Consider the following 19,597-nt stretch of genomic DNA (forward strand, 5'->3'; position numbering starts at 1 on the left):
GAAAAATAGCACACATTCCAAGGTTAATGTTACCCTATCCATAAAACATCCCGATTGAGGGAAGAAGAGGAGGCAAACTACCGTTAATTCAATTATAGCCGGTCCCCGTTCAAGCGGGAAAATGGCCAAGGTTTCTTTTCAACCTCCTACATGATTTAATGTCTCAATCATGCGTTCCAATGTGCCACTGTGCAGAAAGGGCAAACAGTCAATTCCGGGTTTTCGACGGCACAACACGTACGGCATGTACGGACACAGTCACAGTGGAGCAATCATCCAAAAGAGCAAAAGATTTTCCGTTCTCCAATTTCTGTCTTTCATTTATTCGCTTCCTCCCACGGAAAAAAGGTCACACAATCTAGTGTTTTGCCACCGTCACCACGAGCTTTTCCTCTTCAATTATTAATGGTCTACGTCTAGACATTGATATGGAGGGAACGAGCGAGCGAGAGAGACATAAAGAGACAGAGCATGCTTGGAGAACCCTTTTCTACGTGTTTCCCTGTGACGTGCACGTTTCTGGTGATGTTTTCAACCCTCCCCCGAAACACACAAATGAAAGGTGGAAAGGTATTTTGATTGGAAACGCCGGCTCCGTACGCTTCTGCTGCACAGTGGCAATAAACCTTTGGAAAGACCAGCCAGGTGGAGGTGAGGAAATAGATGTAGCAACATCATAAAACATACCGGCCGGAAAGGTTACCCTCGGCGCGGGTTGTTGATTGGGAAGCGTGGAGGAATGTAGCGGCAGCACATCATGCTCGCTCACGTTCACGGTTCACATGTCGCCAACGGGAATTAGAATGTGCGACCGGAAGCAGCTAGACAAAATCCGGCCAGGTGTCGTACGGTAGCTGTCGAATTAAGGTGAGTTTGGTGGGGTGAAGGCGTTGGCAATGGGAAGCTATTTATCAGCAGCTACACACATAGTGGCTGTTTTTTTTTTTGTTTCCTCCCTTTGATGATCCCTACCAAAAGCCGTGACGCACTGTGACGCAACGATCAAACGAAAGGGAAAAAGGGAGCGTTTTTTCCTTCTATTTATTTCCCTCAAGCAAGCAGCAGCTTTGGAAATCTTTCTGTCGGTGTAAATAGGATTAAAAGTTTTTCTGTTTAGATTCCTTTTCCTTCTGCTGATTGTAAATCATTTTCTCACAACAAACTCTTTGGCATAATTTGAAGCGACGATCCAACAACAGGTTGGAGCAAAGCTCCCATCCTGTTCGCCTGGCTCTATTTTTGCTCCTATTTTGAATGGAAATATGGAAATGAAATTCAGCTGCTGGCAAAACTGGTTGCCGGTGTCGTTCAGGTATCGGCAGGTTGACCAGCTTCTGCCGATGCCGATGGTGTTCGATGTTTGGTGATACCACCCATCTAAGATGTAAATTATTTGGCTCTACAAAATGGCTAACTTTTTCCCTTTTTTGGATCGTTTGGACAGGTTGAGGAGCCCCCGTTTGATCACCACCTGGTCATCGAATTACAAAACAGCGCTCAGTTGATGTATATATTTATGCAAAAGTGTTGGACGGAGAGTGTATTTTTAGCCTATTTTGTTTCATTATGACAACGTTCCCGTTTTTTGGTCAGATTTATCATAAATGTTCCTTTTTACCTTTTCATGTATTGTATTTTATTCTTCCATTGAAAAAGAAACCATTTGCCATCGCTGTAGTGTAGAGTTAAATTCATTAGAATTAACAGTACAATAACTATAACTGTACCAACCATCCCGACTGCTCGCCCTGGGTCAAACGATGGAGCAAAATAGTGCTAGCCAATGTAAATGCAAATTCCACGAAACGAAAACATAAAACGGTTCAAATGGCTTCGGGATGATAACCGGCCGCAACAGCAGCAGCAGCACTAGCACGATCAGCTTCGGTGGAGCGGAAAGTGATAAAGCTGGCCGGTGCAAACGCAACCCCACCGTGATAAAGCAATAGAAGTTTTACGGGAGAGAGAGAGAGGGACTCCCGGTTCACTAGAAGGATAAACATAATCCAGAATACTCCACAGCAAAAGGAAATTATGAGTAGCAGAAGGAGAATAAAGTTGCTGCGGAATTTATTGTGTGTATCTGGTATTATTTGCTATCGAATAAAACCATTCCGATGTTAGTGAAGGGACATTGGGCCATCTTTCGGTTACCGGGAAAGGATTATACACTTATTTATTTCTGTTTATAATTGAAAAGAAGTAAAGCTGGCAGGAGTGTTTAAGGGATGTGAAACAGATCACCTCAGTTTGTTTCAAAACACTCAACTTCAAGCAATAATTTCACAATTAGATCCAGCTCTTGCAGCTCTTGCGTTCAAAGCATCATTTTTCTTATTGGAAAGCAAGTTTTCTTATTGCATTCGAAGTCAATTTATTTACGTTATTCACTGTAAGCTCTTATTGGAAAGGCAATTGATTAAGCTTGTTTGCAACGTAGTGTGTCTATGAACGAAGCAAGTAAGCGGTGCTTTTTATGCTCTAGAATGCGTCTTACTCCTACCGCTCTACTCTTACTGTGTTCACTTAAATTGTTTAGTTTCTTCAAAGAATATCTTTCTAACGGAGACGAAAACAGCTTTTCTCCTACAAACTGTTGCAAATCCGTCGCCTTTAATCCGCTTACAATAGCAGAAAAACAGAACACATCCACCCGTCCACGATCGTCAATGTTCTGCACCCCAAAGCATAAGCGCATGCCTCTTTTCTAATGCCCCACAGAGCACAACTCTGGGTTATAATTGCAAATTAATCCCCCTCCGAGACTGCATTAAACACTCATTAAACATCGAAATGATGCACTCTCGGCGCAACATTTTGCAGCGCCTGCACATCGTAACCCTCGCACGATAAGACGCGCACAACGGTTTTGAAGTATTAGAAAATTGAATAAATAAACCCCGTGAACCGAAAATACCGAAAATACACCACCGTTCGTTCCGTTTGCTTTGCGGGGTGCGTTTGCTTTTTACCTGTTTGGGGTTGCACGATGCAGGGACCATCCTACCGTCCTCTCATTAGCGAACGTTGCAGACGATGTAATGCTGCCGAAAAGCATCGGAAAGCAATTTCATGCTCCGGTTGTTTGTCGGTCTCGTTGATTAGTCAGTACGGGAAAGTACGGGGGTGAGCTTTTTACTGCGAAAAGCTTCGAGCAGGACGGAACGCAATTTTCGGCGTTTTTGTTGGAATGCGACGACAGCCCTTTATTTAGGCGGAACTTAAACAAGACAATAGAAGCATCATGTTCAATTCCTCCTTTTCACAGTGCAAAAAAAAAGGCTGCCTTCAACATGGTTTCGATGTTGGAGCTCATTTCTAAACTTCCGCATATACGTTTGGTTAATGTTCCGCCTTAAATGAGTGCATTTTTCGATTCACCATACTGTTTCCCTACTTCTATTCATAACCAACGCATCACTCAAGCTAAATAACGCTTGCACGCTCTTCCCTGTTCCATTGTTTTAGTGCTCTTGCTACAACGCACCACCACTACCACAACCACCGAATATTCACTCGCTTCGATAGTGAAGCTTTAGCGTGCGTTAATTAGTGAGCATTTCTACCGAGCTACCACTCTCCCCTGATACTCCACCAACCAACGACTAGGGCTTACAGAAACAATGCCTTCCTAGCCACGCTGTTACTCCGGTGTGCTGGGGCTGATTTGATGCTGACTGGTGAGTTGGTGAAAAGTACTCTGAATTTGTGAAACTTTTGCACAAACGTAAAAAAGGGGTTTGCGGTACGTGAACACTAGAACGGATGCCAGTAGTGGAATGTGAGCGCTGGGACCCATAAATGTGACCTCATCGTGGGGTGGATTGTAATGCCAATGCCGGTGGTGGCTAGTGAAAGCGAAGGGAGTAAATCGTAGAGCCTCAAATAATAAGGCGTCTTTTGTTAATTATAAAGACGTGGGACAAGAGTTGGTATTGTGTGGGGAGATTCGTGGGACAGTGAAGCTAAAGCTGGGATAGAGAAGGGAAAGGCGAGGTACCCTTATTCTTTTATGTACTTTTAATAATAAAGATTTTTTTTTCCTTCCCCCTGTTTTTTTTAAAATTAACTGTAGAATTTGAACTATTTAGCGCCACAGGAAATGACAGAAAAAGAAGCTAACCAACCAACTCCAAAAGACACTTCCTTGTTCATTCGCATGAGTTCATTCGTTCATCAACGACGAAGGTTCACTCGACTAAATCGACGAAACGCTCAATCGACGATTCTCTTTCTCAGCAGTCTCTCAGCGGCATCTCTCGGTGTGTGAGAGCATTTCTGGCTCTCTCTACCCAAGAGCATTTCGGTGCACTCGGCACGGCAATTTCTGACTGCTGCAGTTCGATAAAGCTCATTTGTGTATTGCCAGTTGTGCGGTACGGGCATGCCGCGTGAAGCAAAAGCACCACATCGTTTCCATTGTTTTGTAGTTTTGTGTGTCTTGTATTGCCTCATTTTACCTTCCAGGTGAGGTGATGGTAGTGAAAAAGTTTAGCTGTCCAGAAAGGAAAAGTGAATTGAAGAGGAGGATTGAGCTTAATTGGCTTAATTCTAGCTGGAAACTAGCAGGGGATAGACAGCTGTCTCACAGTTTGTTGCATTTAACTTCCTCTAATCGAAACGCTTCGCGAGAGCAGCTTGTATTGATCACAGCTGGAGGGAAATATATGAGCGTATAAAAAGGAGGTAGTTAAATGCTCCCTCGATTGACCAGAGTAGCTATGAGTAGAGAGTGAGACAGGGTCAGACGGTCATGTGAAGGTAGGTCAAGGCCGCCCAAAGGCAAATGGCATGTTAATTGGCCCAATTAGATGATGCGCATCGGGCGCACGGTATTGCAGCAGACCGAAACGATGTACGAATCATTGTAATGATAGTTTAATAAATTAATTGATGAAGCCATTACGTTTCAATCAGATCGTACAACATGTATGAAAGAAGAATTTGCTTTACAAAGAAAGATAATATTAAAGTAAAAGAGTTACACTTTAAATATTTGTTCCTCCCATTGTATAAAATCGCTTTAAGCGGCTCATTTCTCCCATCTAATTTAAGCCTTCTTTTTCTTCCGCTCAAACGAAAGCCGAGCCCCCCCCCCGTTCGTAGCACTTCCGTTTGCTATTTCTTTGCACGCTCCTATGCCAATGTAACAGGCAAGCGACACAAAGACGCTATCCCATCTTTTGCCCAAGCCTGGCCCCGGTCTCTGGTTCGCTGATACTATCTTTATCGCCGTTTTTTATAGTCCGTCTTCCGTCTGCTTGCTTTCATCAAAGCTGCTCACACCACAAAGCGGGGGAAAAAAGTAAGCCTTTAAATGAAGTCTCTTTCTTCATTTTACCACTTACTTACTTAGCTACCGGACCGGGAAGGTTCAAAATCTAACCGAACGCGGAGCCTTGAGGTGAGAGTAACCTTGGAATATTCGATTCAACCCGGAGCCCCAGAGTCCCGGGGAGAACATTGTTTCCATTCCTCTACCGCTACCTGTTGTTGTGGTGGTGGTGGTGGCTGTTGATGGAACCAACCTTTCTGTGCCTCAGGATTCCATGCCGGTAGCAGGAGATGGGGAGAATATAGCGATCCTTTGAGGGATACACGGAACACGAGGCACCGACTAACTTCATCCCAGAATCCCAGTGGTAATAATTCAATGGCCATCCAGCTGGGGAAGCTGAAGGGGAACCGGGCGTGCAGGTTAATGAAGTTCGTAGGAATGTTTACCCTGCCTGTTTGTGGTATGTGTAAGCGGGAGGGTGAATGTGTTGAACAGGTGTTAGAATGTGTGGTTTGTTGCTGTTACTTCGAGTTACTTACGAATCACAACAGCGAAATGCGACTTCATTTTACACCCTATTGATTGAAAAGCTGAAAGCCTAATTGTAGGTCAATGCTTGCCACCAACCTTCAACACAAACAATAACCATGCGTGACGATTAAATCAGACCACCCCTTTTGAGCCACCGACACTTACGCACACAAAAAAAAGCTTTATTAATCATTATCATTACGCTGCCCGGCTTGCCCGGGACCGCTGGCCAGCAGTTAGAGCTGCATAATTTATGAGCTGGCGCTCGGTGTTTACTTTATTGCTTAACCGACTTCCTCCCTGGGAACATAATCATCAAATCAGCGACACGTGTCCTGCTGGTAAGCGGTCGGGATTATCACCATGTTTCGATTAGCTGCCGTGAGCTGGCGGTTCCGAGACAGTGAGCGAGTGTGAGTGTGTGGACGTGTGTTAGGATAAAAAGGCGTAAATTAGGAGGATTATTGCGGGTGCGTTTTGGGGATGGGAATGGGAAGCTCTTTAAAGGTGATAGGCGAATCAGTGCAGAGTAAGTTTGAATGCGATTGAAACCCGTTTTTGTTGTGATGTAGTTAGCTTTTTGCTTCTCTATTATCACACATCGCAGTTCGGCATTCCTAAGAAAATGCTTTCTAATCTAAACGCAATTATCTGCGGTTCATTTATTCGTTCTGTTAACGTTCTCCTACTGGAAGTTAAGCCAACTCACGGCGTGAATGTGCGAAAAACAATCGATCAAAAGAGTTTACGCATACCAACACACGCAGACACACACATACAGCTTTACTGCTGTATTACAACATTCATCTAATATTTCGTGCTACGAACTGTGGCGTATGCCAACATGGTGGTGAAAATTAAGCTCCGGGTTCAAAGGTCAGCCGGTCAGGCCACGTTGACCTGCCGTTGCCTGACAAAAGCAACGAAACCGCTACGCGTAAAGCACACCTGCGTTGTACATGTTTACACGCAGCAGAACACACAACAGGGCACAAAACTTTGCAAAAACTTTTTCCTACCCCCCATGCGAATAGACCGAGAAAAATTAATAGAAAAAAGCGCATAAAAGAAAGCTTACCTGGGTCTGGGTGTCTCGCTTGCTCCCTCTCGGTTTTGCATACGAACAACGGGCCCTGTGCTAGCGAAGCATTAGCTTTTCATGAGCACCTCGCTTTTCCGGTGGTAATACGGTACACGTCGTCTAATTTTCCCATCGCCCATTTGCCCCATTTGTCTGCAGGGAATTATTCCTCGCGGCCTTCTTCACCCTTCTCGCCGTCCAACCGCTGTCCGTTGTGTTTAAAGGGCTCCAGCTCAACACATTACGCCCCTCCGTTTTTAGCGCTCTCACACACACATTCCCGACACGGGGTTCCGGTTTTGTGACTGTGTTACGGTCCACTCCATACAGGGGGGCGACAGGGTGGCCGCTAGAAGCGTCAAAGAGTAAAAGGGGTGTGCGTTGGAAAAGCTTGAAGTAGGCGCGCGGAAACTTACGCTAACCACTTTGTTAGTTTCGTTTATCTTTGGGCTGTGCAATAATACTGGCCCCGGCATGTTGGCTTTCGCTTTTACCCACTGCGGTTGTGTTTCCCCAGGGGGAGGGGGGGAAAGGGGAGGAAAAAAGCTTGAAGCTAGTGTGTATGAAGCACAGTCTGGGCTGGATAGTTTTTACGTGGTAAGGAAACGTTTGAATTAATTTCCCATCACACAGAACCACCACTCAAAGGGAGGGCCCGAAAGTGGCCAAAACGCGGTGTGTGATGGCGATGAGTTAGCGTAAAGCTATTAATAAACAACCAAAGCGAAAGGTGGCTCCGGAGCAGGTGGTTCATACGGGTATGGGAGAGTCGGCTGTTTTATTAGGGGCAAACTAGGGGCAGTTGAAGTCAAAATTGGCTATTATTTATTGATAGTAAGTTGAAAGGAGTTTCGGCGCGTGGTGGGCGTCTCGATTACGATTGGTGCATTTGTTATGCCTAAGGTAAGATGGTTGAAAGCTTTCGTTTGCATATGATTGAAGGGACGAGTTGGGCGATGTTTTCTAATGGAAAGGAACTGTTTGAATGTGTCCGAAAAGGAGTATTCATTATTATTATTATTGGAATATATGTCAATTAGAAGTTTATTTATTTACATTTATTTCATAATAAAATTGTATGAAAAGAAGGATGATTCGATATTTTAAATTGTTTAAATATAATATTAATTTCCTTATATATTGGTTATTTTTTAATTTCTCTCTCATTCCTGCCAGCTACAGCTTTAAACCACTCCACTGCACAGTGGGCAACGGCCATACAAACGCCGGGATGAAAATCAATTCCTCGTGCTATTGCAGTTTTTCTTCATTTAATACAATTGTTCTTACTATACAGGGTAGTCCTACACTAAAATCGTCAAGACAGCGAATAAAACTTAATAATTATCGCTCACAACATTGCATTATTGCGTATCAGTTAACAGCATCAACAGTAAGTGTTAGGAATTAAAACGACGGTGCAATAAGTTTCTGACTGAACATGAATTTTTAAAGTATTACGCACTAAAAAAGTTGTGTTTTTAATGGTTTGTTTGGAAAAGAGCTGTTTCCTATCTTACGATCTTTTTTAAACTGTTTTTCCTCTCTTCAGCTTTGTTTTCTGCCTGTTTGTTTCAAATGCCCGTTTATGACAGGTAGTTGGATACTGGTGGTTAATGGCTCATACAACAACACGTCAAAATCGCTCGCGCTATTTTCAAGAAAAAGTTTAATAATTTTCGGGGTCGCAGATGGTCGCAGCTAATTTCAACGTCAAAACGTAGGAAAAATGTTAATCTTTCCTATGATATACGACACACGAGTGAAATCAAGTCGAATCATAAAAAAATTCACTCTCCAAAATGAAAATATCCAAAAATTCGGCAGTGATGTTTGGTTATCAATCATTAATGAACTTTAACAACAAGTTTTTGCAAAATATTTAGACATTACATCAAAGTATGACAAAAAACCTTTCCAATGACACATTAATTATCAAAATCTAACCATCATATACTAAAATATGATGGTTTATGTTCGGTCGAAAAATAGCTCGAATTTGGGACAAAAAACACAAAGTTTACACTTTGATGGCCTATATCTCAGTAAGTTTAAGATAAAAACGTGAAATATTTTGGTTTCAACTAAGTTTAAGTATCTATTTTAAGAAAATGATTATGGTGTTAACCTGCGATGAAGTTGGTTTTTCGATTTTTATACAGGCGTTTGCCCAATGTGCACTGACCGAATATTCATTTTTACCAATTTTTCCCCAACCTATTATCCACCCTGAACCAGTTTCCCTCGGGATGGTTCAACGCCATTTACGAATGAAAAACTCCACCAACACCAACGGGACGGGCTCAACCTCGTTTGTGGACGATCAACCTAATCTACATCATTATTCCATTGTGGGAGACACGGTTTGGTGTGCAAGCCGATGGGGAATTGATGAACAGTTTCCTAAGGTTAATTCCCACCCATCCCGAAGCCGTCGCCAGCCGTGGGAGTCTTGAAGTATGTGTGTGTGTGTACAAAACCGGGGGTTTAGCATGACGTTAAATGTGAGCGCTTTAGTGAGCGCTGTATTTGTTTGGATTGCGCGTCGCAAGCGTGTAAGCGGAAGGTTGTGTGAGAGCTGCTGCAAAAAGGGTTCCGGCGGGCTGCGTTACCCGGACAGAAGATACATCATTTTAGGGAGAACACGACACGAGAAAAAAGGGGCAAACAAACCCTCCTCCTCCGCTTTCCACGAACCGTGCCATTGCCGAAAAAGGGAAACAAAAACAGTCGAAGCGAGGTCAGGCTTGCCCTGCACCCATTGCTGCGGTGGTGTACCCATAGTGATGTAGCGAACGGCCAGGCCAAACCGTTTAGCGGAACGTTTATGCAAGGGGCCATGATCGTGTGTAGTGAAACGCACGAAATGGGCGGAAAAGAGTACCGACACAAATTATGTTGTCTTGATTCGGTTGACAAGGGTCCGGAAAGGGGAATGTGCGGGCAGAATGGCCATGGCAACGCGCAAAAACCATGCACGGCAGCGCTCGCCGGTTTTGGGAGATTTTGAAGTTTTCCTTTTCAAGTAGCGGCTCAACAACGCACTCGTTAACGAGTGGCCTTCGGGGTGGTTAACATGTATGGTATCCTGTTTTGCACAAGCACCCTCCCTGTCGGTATCGGGTTGGGTGGAAAGAACTGGTGCAGTGTTGTGGGAAGCCCTTTTTTTCTTGGGGAGAAGTTGCAGATATGATGACGGCCTACAACAAATTTGCTTTATTTTGGATTCAAGTTTTGTGATTTTTTGTACATTAAAATAATTATTTAATTCAAATGCATTTTTTTTTTGGCTATCTAACAAGTAACGGACCAGTTCGGGGAATAACATGATAATAAATGGAGGCGCACGGTAGTTTATTGTGAGAAACACCGGGCGGCTCCATCGCTTAATCCATGGACGAATGGTTCATTAATCATCTCATCTACGAACGGAGCATCAAACGCACACTGTCTTTGCTTGCAACAAAAGCAGCATAATTCTGAACCATAAACATGAAGGCGATTCTACTTCTGTTGCTTATTTTTAGCATTTTTCGCAATTTTGCTCCCAATCTATCATACGAGAGTAGAGGACAGTATAGAGCGCTGGCGCTTGCAGTAGAGCTTAGTTGTTAAAATACAACAGCTGGTTGTGAAGGATATTTTTCCCTTTTATAAAAGTGATAAACCTTGCATTCGCTCCTTCAACCAATGGTTTATTCTAGTGTATGACGCGCTACTGTTAAAAAACCCCTTAGTTTGTGTCGAAGTTGTTGCTTTGTTCTAAATATTTAAAATACCAGATATTCCATTTTAAAAGTTTCAACTTCCACTGGAATTAAAAACAAGCTTTTCAGCTTTCCCGCCGATATCTCACTGGAAAAGTACGTGGGGAAATACAACAACAAAAAAAAGGTCATAAGCTGCTACATCTCTTCCAGCACGGTACAAAACACACAAATGGAAACTTCCTTCCGAACACGAATGTGTTCCCCCGCCGTAGCGCACCACCGCTCGGCGAGTGGGGCTTTGATTTATGGCTATAGTTTTCGGCATAGGCAGCGGGCCATAATGAACTCGATCGGGCTATATTTCATACCCGAAACTATGTGCAACACACGTTCAACTTGCTTCATTTGTTTCAATTGCCCAACGTGACTTGAAGGCTCAACTATTCGCACCCGGTGACCTCTCGGAACCAGCCGACACACCGTGCAGAGCGCTGCTGCTACACTTTACCCTGTGTGTTGGTTTGCAGGAAGTAATTTAGCATTCACACAATAAATCTAGATGCAACGATAAACACCTTCATGGTGTGGGGAAAAGGCATTTGGCGCTGTGTTGGGTGAGGGTAGCAGCGCAAAGTACTATAGGCCGTTACCCTCTAAACGGGCTAAGACTTTACATGCTTAGTTTATTAGCTTAAACTTGTACTTTTATGTTGAATTAATGAATTATGTTAAAGATATTGTTTGAGTTAACATGTCATGAAAGAAAAAATAGCTCAATTGCACTTATTCGGCATTCAAACAATATTAAAACATAATTGTTTTGACGCCATCAACGACAAAACCAATCAGGAAATCTCCATACAGATGATGAAGCATGCATATTTAAAGAGGAAAAGGTATCGGACAGACGTCATCCCACGCGGAAGCCTCTTGTGTCGCACCGAATGACAGGTTAGCAAAGGTCAATGGAGCAAGGCGGGTTAAAAACATCATAAATATTAAAAAAGCAAAGGACTAAGGGTAGAACACAACCCCCTACACGTAAATGGAAGTAAAAAAAATCACGTCACGTCAGCACAAGAATGTCCCCAAACACGTCACAACTGAATGATCCACGCGCGAACTGATAATTAAGGTTTCGTGTTGAGAGGGTTTTTTTTGGTTTGTTTGTCGTTTTGTCTCAGCTCGTCCAAGAAAAGTGTTTAGGAAAAAATAGGTCATAGGTTCAAATTTCCTTCCATTCTTTTTGTTTTTCCAGGTCCGAGCTGGGCCCAGCTGTTGACGTCGAGCCGGTTTCTGTCTAATGGGGGGAATTTCAACACACATTTTGCACCGGTGACCACGTAGGAAGTGCTGTTGAAATGTCATTCCAACGATTATTGTTTGTGAACGGTGAGTTTAGGGCTGTGGCTTGGCAAGTGGCCATCAGCACCGGGTGACGTTTGACCTATGGCGTAGTTTAGGTGCCGGTTGTGTTTAATGTTTCATTACCCGCTGCGTTTCGGTATTATTTTCATTTGTTGCTTTTCTCTTTACGTACGCTATCACCGGGTGTTTGTTGGTCTGTTGGTCAGAGAACCATTTGGAGCTTATTAAAGAACAGGGCTTTCTGTTATTGCCAAGGAATAAAAGATAAATCCAATAAGAAATACTTTTCATGTTTAAAACCTTATCAGAACCGTACTAGAAAACTTCAACACTACCACAAACATCATGCTCATCCAACTCAGTAAGCTAAGTTCTTTGGTCAAGGTAGCCCTGATCCTCCTTTCGATCGATGAAGCTCCCTCAATACTTGTGTTTTGGTGTCATCTCAATCCATCATCTGTCATGTATGACCCCATTTTCCTTTCTTCTCGTTTTTTTTTTTTATTCTGCAGAACCTATTCACCACAAGCTTCTCTGGTGCTATCGAAAGCGATTACTCCCCATCGAAGGATAGCTTAAGACTGGTGAGAAAGCAATCACGCTCAGGGTTGTTCCTGTCACTTGATACAAGTGCACTCGATAAAGCCAGCACAAACACTGCCATTCTCGGTGCTATTCTGTGGAGCTCTCGCGTTACAAAACATCAACAATGGTTGTGCGTTGTTAGTGTTTCGGAAGGGAAATGCCATATCTACTCATTGGACGAGCCTCTATTCCGTAAACTGGGGTAAAGACACATTGAATGTGTTCCATATTTCAATGGAAAGTTGCTGATGGGATATAACTACGAGCGATTAGATTATTTTGATACCATTATGGAAAAAGAGAATTAAAGAAGTTTTGTATAATTTTTGGTGTTAAAACTAAATAAGTAAGTAACAGTATTTATGATAAGAAAAATTCAATTTGACCTTAACATTAACATCGATAGGAGAAAAACAAAACAATTACGAAAGCCAACAATACTTCGATAAATAAAACCGGAAACGAAACTCCCAATTTCCGATTGAGTACTTCCCGCTTCCTGGTAATATAGTTGTAAAAAGAGTTATTTATTTGTCCACCTTTCCCTTTCAGCAGCACAACCAAAACAAGAGTTTGGCAAGGCATTCCTTCTTTCCTTGCGGCATACATGCCGTGTGTTTCTTCGCCTTACATGAGACGTACAGTGTTTCGGGCCTACTCACTTGCAAAGTATTGCTCCCTTCCGTTTGCTTCGTACAGCAAAGCACCCGAGTGATTCGTCGTGCATAAATATTTCCCGACATGCTTTCTCGTATTACTTGCTGTTTATCTTTGTCTTTGGCCCTCCAGAAGTAGCAGCAGCAGCAGCAGAACCAGCTACCGAGCTACCGAAACAGCGAAAAGAATAACAACCTGCGGTACAAGCGATGCAAAAACAACTCCGCTCCCATGTCCCATGTACCATTCTGGCAAGCATTTTTTGTTTCTTCTCTTCACTTACTACTACGCTAACAACTCCTTTTGGAACGGAAAGGAATAACTCAACATAATAGCTGCAGGAAATAAGAACCTTTCCTTCGTGAAGTATGATGCCTCGCGCTCGTTACACTTTCTTGGCATTCTGTCCTTAACCTTGTCGGTGTGATTACAGAATCGTTAGAAAGTGAATGCGACTGTACCGGGGGGGGGGGGGGGGGTACAAACGGGGAGCCTGAAACAAAGGTAAGGACGACTTGGGTAAGATAAAATGGTTCAACGTGGAATGTGGGATGCCGTCGCTCACTTCCAGCTTTGTCGCAGGACGTCAGTGCCCGGGGCCTGGGAGCAAAGGCGGAAAAGAAAATAATAATATAATAAAAGCAATATTGATTACGATGGTGGAAAATGTCAACATTTGCGCTGGAGTTTCCGGACGGAAAGCATTGACGGCGGGAGTTCCTCTCGACGAGAGCTACGCTCATTAGTAGATGTATGGTAAACAGGTGCAATAGACAATGGAACGAATGGTTGTGATGCAAACATTCTTATCACTTTGTTTTTTTTTGCTGCATTCATCCGTAACAAAAGGAAGCCATTGTTTCAATCAACAACCTCAATCCTTTCCCCTTTTCAAAATAGGCATTTGTTTAGAATTGTGTATGATATCGAAAGGTTCTATTATTTAAAGGTACGCACAGGTGGGTTGCTGTTGCTTTTCTAGTGTGGCACAAAAAGCGCAAAATGACACATTCAGTTGACGCAATTCATAATGTAAGTATGATCACACTTATCACATCAGTTCAACCTACGATTGACACATTTGAGTGACACATGCTTGCCGAAGTTAAAAATAGCCTTTTAGGACTCTTATGCTTTTATTCATTACTCTCAAACTAATTTAAAATAAATGAAGGAATAATGTCAAAACAAATAACGTTATCTTTGGCATCTAGTGAGTAGTGTTATGTACAATCCTTCAAACCATTCAAACGTCGCATGCAGTCAAGTAATTTATGTTGCTCTCCACATTTCATGAATATGGCTGCGCGTTTGGTTGGCACACATTAGGTGTGTGATTGAGTGAAGCATCATCACACTCTGCCCAACTTTTGCACCTGTAGTTCGAGGTGGAGTAATGCATTAACCTTAATTTGACTTGGGAAAACAGTCAACGGTAATGAAATACAGGGCGTCGGGATTGAAAAGTTCAACCAAACTTTACCCACCGCTCTAAGGGGATATAATTAAAGTTCCACATGCAATTTCCATGACTAAAAGGCAACGGTATAGAGCTGCGAGTAATGTGTAATGTAAAAAAATATTCTGAACATCAAAATCAGATTTAAAGTGCATTTAAATGCAATTAAAACATGTCGAAAAGAAAAAGGAATATGTCTTTTGGAACGAACATTATTTCCTCGTTCTTAAGGTACTAATATCAATCGATAAAAGGGTAAACAAAAGCACCACATCCAGCACAAAAAAAGCCAACAACCAGCACGAACAATTAAACACCCACAAATGATTCATATTGGTTCAATCAATTCCACCTCGTTCCACCTCCAGGCAGCCAGAGTATGGGCAAACGTATTGTGTACGTTTGGCCAACCTACGACAGAATGTTCTAATTATCCATTCCGACAGCCACCAATCGTTTCGTTGTGCTAATTGAGCGCCTCGATAAATTGAATTTCCACACACCAACACGCACACACAGTTGGAGTGTGTTTGTGCTTTGTTGCATAGGTAAACAGTGCAAAGTGCTTAATTAAGTCCCACATATGGGTGGTAAAGTTGTCATGGTTCGATGGCAATTCTCGGTCGATCGGAATGCGAAGCTATAATCGGTGTGTGCCTGTCTGGAAGTCAACCCGGCCAAAGATCATTACGTCCAACAGTCCATCTTGCAGTAAACGATGGAGGCGGAGCGCGCCTTTTAGGGAGAAATCTCCAGGTCGATTGAAAACAATTGGAACTGAATGGAAGATTTAATTTATGGAAAAGTAGGTTAGATTTATAAGAAAAGGGTTGGCAAGATAAGAGTTTATTGCTAAGATTGTTGTCCTAAATATGGACTGAAGTAATTAAATTAAATTTTCAACTAAATTAAGTTAAATGTAAGTATCTTTGTATCTAAATGCACAAGGGATAGCATGATTCAAGTAACCGTAAGCTTACTGTATGAAGTACTCTTTTGTTACTCTACCACACATGTTTTGTATCTGACCTTTTGCAACGCTCTTCAGACGGTGGTTGTTTTGCATACCTGTCAGTTTGACCTTATCCTGCTAATGCATTAGAATGACTGCTGAAAGGTATGGAGTTCTATAAAAAAACAAGCATCAAACGGAAATGCTTGCCACAATCAAGGTGCGTTTACAAATCGAAAAGGTCAGCCTGGCAAATGGAAATGGGTTGTGGTTGACGTGTTGTGGTAATTAGAGTGATTGCTTGCCCTATTCCCCATGTACTGGGGACTGTCAACCATGTCACATGTTTACAACCCATCACCATTTCTACCTGAACCGTCTGAGGCCGTCATCATTTTGGGAAGGGACAGCCAGGAGAGGAGACATCTAACCGTAACCTCAAATTTCCGCCTCAAGATGCGGTTCAAATCATGCCACTTTCTCGATTGACTGATTAAAATGCTTTTTCACTTTGAGGCAATTGTTTGCAGGAAAGTGCATTTTTTCTAACCAGTCCATTCACACTGAAATTACCGTGCACTGTGCATTCAATTTAATCCACTCCTTAGTGCAAGCATTAAAGCATTGCAGGGCAAAAGAAACAACACAGTGTGTGATTCGTACCCTACTGTACGGCACAAAACCACACCAGCCACGGACAGAACAATTCACCGCAAGGAAAACAACATTCTTTAGTGGACCGGCTTGACCGGTTGGTTTGTTTTGTTTGGTCGGTTTTATACGTGCCTGTCTATTTGTGTAACGTGTTAACAGGCGCACGAAATAAATCGGATCGTGTATGCAGCGTGCCCGGGCGCTTGTCTACCTGGGTCGGTACCGGTTTGTGGTGATGGGGCTCTAACCCTTCGCTTGGTACGGGCGCAGGGCGTACACATGAGCTAGAAAGTGTTCCGGTTGTGGTGTGGCTTTATTTGCGCTTGGATGTGTGTGGTTCGATAATAGTTGCGATTGGGGATGTAAACCGCAGCCTGATTTGAAAGCATGCCTGTCTTGTGTTCAAGAGCAAATGAATCAATCGATTATAGCATATTATTGTACTGGGGGATAAATAAAACAGTGGAATGAATAGCAGGCCAAAGAAGTGGTGAATGAAAGCGTCGTTTAATATATTTCAGATTGAGGAAAAATATAATTCATTTGTAATAATATAACGGTTACAATTCAACTGTAATTTTGCCTGTAAATGACAGTAATGTAAATGACAATGTAAATGAAAATTTAAGAATGCTTTTGTTGGCAGTCATAGTGCATCAAGAGTACCTTTGAATACGATGATGATGCAATAGGAAAAGTTTAAACGACTGTTCGCTTTGCCTATATTAGCTCTGTTTAGCTATTGCAAAATTTTACACGTTTAAATGAGATTGTGAGCAAGTGGTTTATAACATACAAACCTCATCAATTTGCTTTCATAGTTCTTGGAAAAAATGTATACGAATTTGAAACTGTTAGACACCAAGAATTTAAAGTGAACTAATTTTTAACAAATTAAACAAACCAAAATTAATGTTTCGATCAATTTTGTTCCACTAGCAACTATTTTACACACAAAACAATACAGCTTCAAATACTTGCTCCACACCAGCTTAAATCCCTCTACCTCGTACTACGGTCCATTCGTTCATTCGTTCGCACGCCATTGTCCCTCGCCGTACCGTACCGCCGCGAATCACTGGCCCGGCACAACCTCACGCGACACCGGTGAGCGAACATGTCGAACCGCACCACACCCGAAAGCTCGCCGGATTTGTGGTGCGCAAATTGCATTCCCGCCGCAACGATGCAGCTACGAAATTCCGATACCCGCAAAAGTATGCGTTTGCTCGCTGCTCTGTTACGCAGTAGCCACCGTGTACCCTGGTGCGTAGCGGGTTGTGTTTTGCTTCCACGTATTTGGAAAATCGAATGCGTATCGAACGTACGCATCGGGGATGAACGGGTTCGGCGGTGCGGTGCGTCTGCCTACTAGGATGCAAAGAACGGAACCGAACAATAACAGCAATAGCATCGTCAGGTACAATACGTTTCCTCGGTAAGGCAGTTGCTCAGTGGTTTTGGAGTTTTAGGAGGGGTGAATTAGTAAGAACGCAATGGGGCGTAACAGTAGAATGCTGGCGACCGACACCATGTGGCTAGGGTTATGGATGAACGAAGCTTTGCTCGGTGTTTGTTTCGTATGAATGGATTTTGTTTGTCGGAAAATTACTAGCAACGCGACTACCACCACCACCACCAGGTGCAACAGCGTGTCCTAGCCCCGGAAAGCTCTTCGGAATTGGAATTAATGATGCAGTTAAGCTGGCGTTTTGTGAGTGCATTTTGGTGGGTGAGGTTTTTGGAATTGGTCGCCGTTTGTGTTGGTCGAGTGTGAAACAGCTTAACCGATCGGACCCACAACTTCATGGGTGAGGTGATGGGTTTCTGTTGTAGTGTTGGATGTAATTGGCGTATGTTTTCCGGGGTGACTACTAACAACCCGGAAGGTAGTAAAGTTCGGTAAAATCTGGTTTTACAAGGGGGTGAATTTGAATGTCATTTTAAGCAGTGTGAAGTGCTAGCTGTGACAGTGCACTTGCCTTTATTAGGTGGATATTATTACATACTAACACACTTGCATGGTACCATTTACAACTTATTCCTAGTGGCGTCGTTTGAACCTGTAAAGCACGTAACCATGCCACAAAAGTAATCTTTTAATATGCAGTTGATGTTTTGCTCGTTGGCAGGTGAAGCGAAAAAAAGAACAACAAGGTGCAATATAGAAGAGTAGAAGGGTTGCAACAGCTTGCACCGTGCTGTGATTAAAAAGGCACCTAGATTGGAAGAGATAATGAGAAGAGAGAGAGAGAGTAGAAAAAACCAGTGACCCACTGCACGTAACGACGTGACAAGATCATCCTGCATAGAAGGGCCACGGACATCCCATCAAGGCCTTCATTTTCCCTTCCCAAAACGAGCAACAGAAAAATGTATCGTGCTTCATTTTTTTCCTCTGTTGTCCATATCTTCCTGGGTGTGCATCTTATCCGGTAAAAGGAAGGTTTGATTATTCCTGTCCTCTCTATTTCTCCCATTTTTTCTAATTGCATTCTGCTCATCTTTCCTTTCCCTTCATAACGATGCCCGATGCGATACCAGTTGCGTGTGTATCGTTTGCACACCCGAAGGGAAACCGACCACCGGATCCGTCGCTCGCCTTGGTTGCTGCAGCTCATTAAGTAATGTGATCACGCAGACAGTGTAGTGTGTTGGAGAAGTTTAAGGATGGTTGGCAGCATGTCGGTGCAATGTGCAATGTGCAAGTGTCGGTATGGTGAGCATCATTCCAAGGTGCAGCAGAATCACGTTGCATAATGATGATGTAGCTGTAACGGCGGGTAAGCCATGTTAATTCCCGCTGAGCTGGAAAGGATTGTGGAAAGATGCGCTGTCGGCGCGCGGAACGGCTGAGCCATTTGAACAGCTCGCCCGAACAAATGTAATGAAGTTTTATCGTGTAATGCAGTGTGGAAGTGTACCAGGAATGGCTAGAGACAGCTCATTGAAGTCAGCTTTGCGCTGGTTTATTGTTTAGTAACCATTGCCGTTGCATGTGAAATGAATATTTTACATTAACTTTTACACGCATTAAAGCAGCATATCTACTTGCCCACCCTCAAAATGAGGCTTCGAAGGGTTGAAGGGATGAAATTCTGGGAGCCACAGCTTTCACGGGCGTTCGTTCCAGCGTACCAGGCCACAAATCCACATCCAAATGAGTTGCGTTTTTGGATGCATTTTCCGGATGACTTTACTTGACACAGCCACAGCCAGCCAGCCAACCAGCCAGCACCCAGCATCACCACTTCCAACCGCACCATTACAACAATCAAGTAAACGAACCGTGATTTCCCAGGGCACGGGAGTCACCATAAAT

This window comes from Anopheles gambiae, chromosome 3, assembly GCF_943734735.2.
Source record: "Anopheles gambiae chromosome 3, idAnoGambNW_F1_1, whole genome shotgun sequence".
NCBI classification, from domain to species: Eukaryota; Metazoa; Arthropoda; class Insecta; order Diptera; family Culicidae; genus Anopheles; species Anopheles gambiae.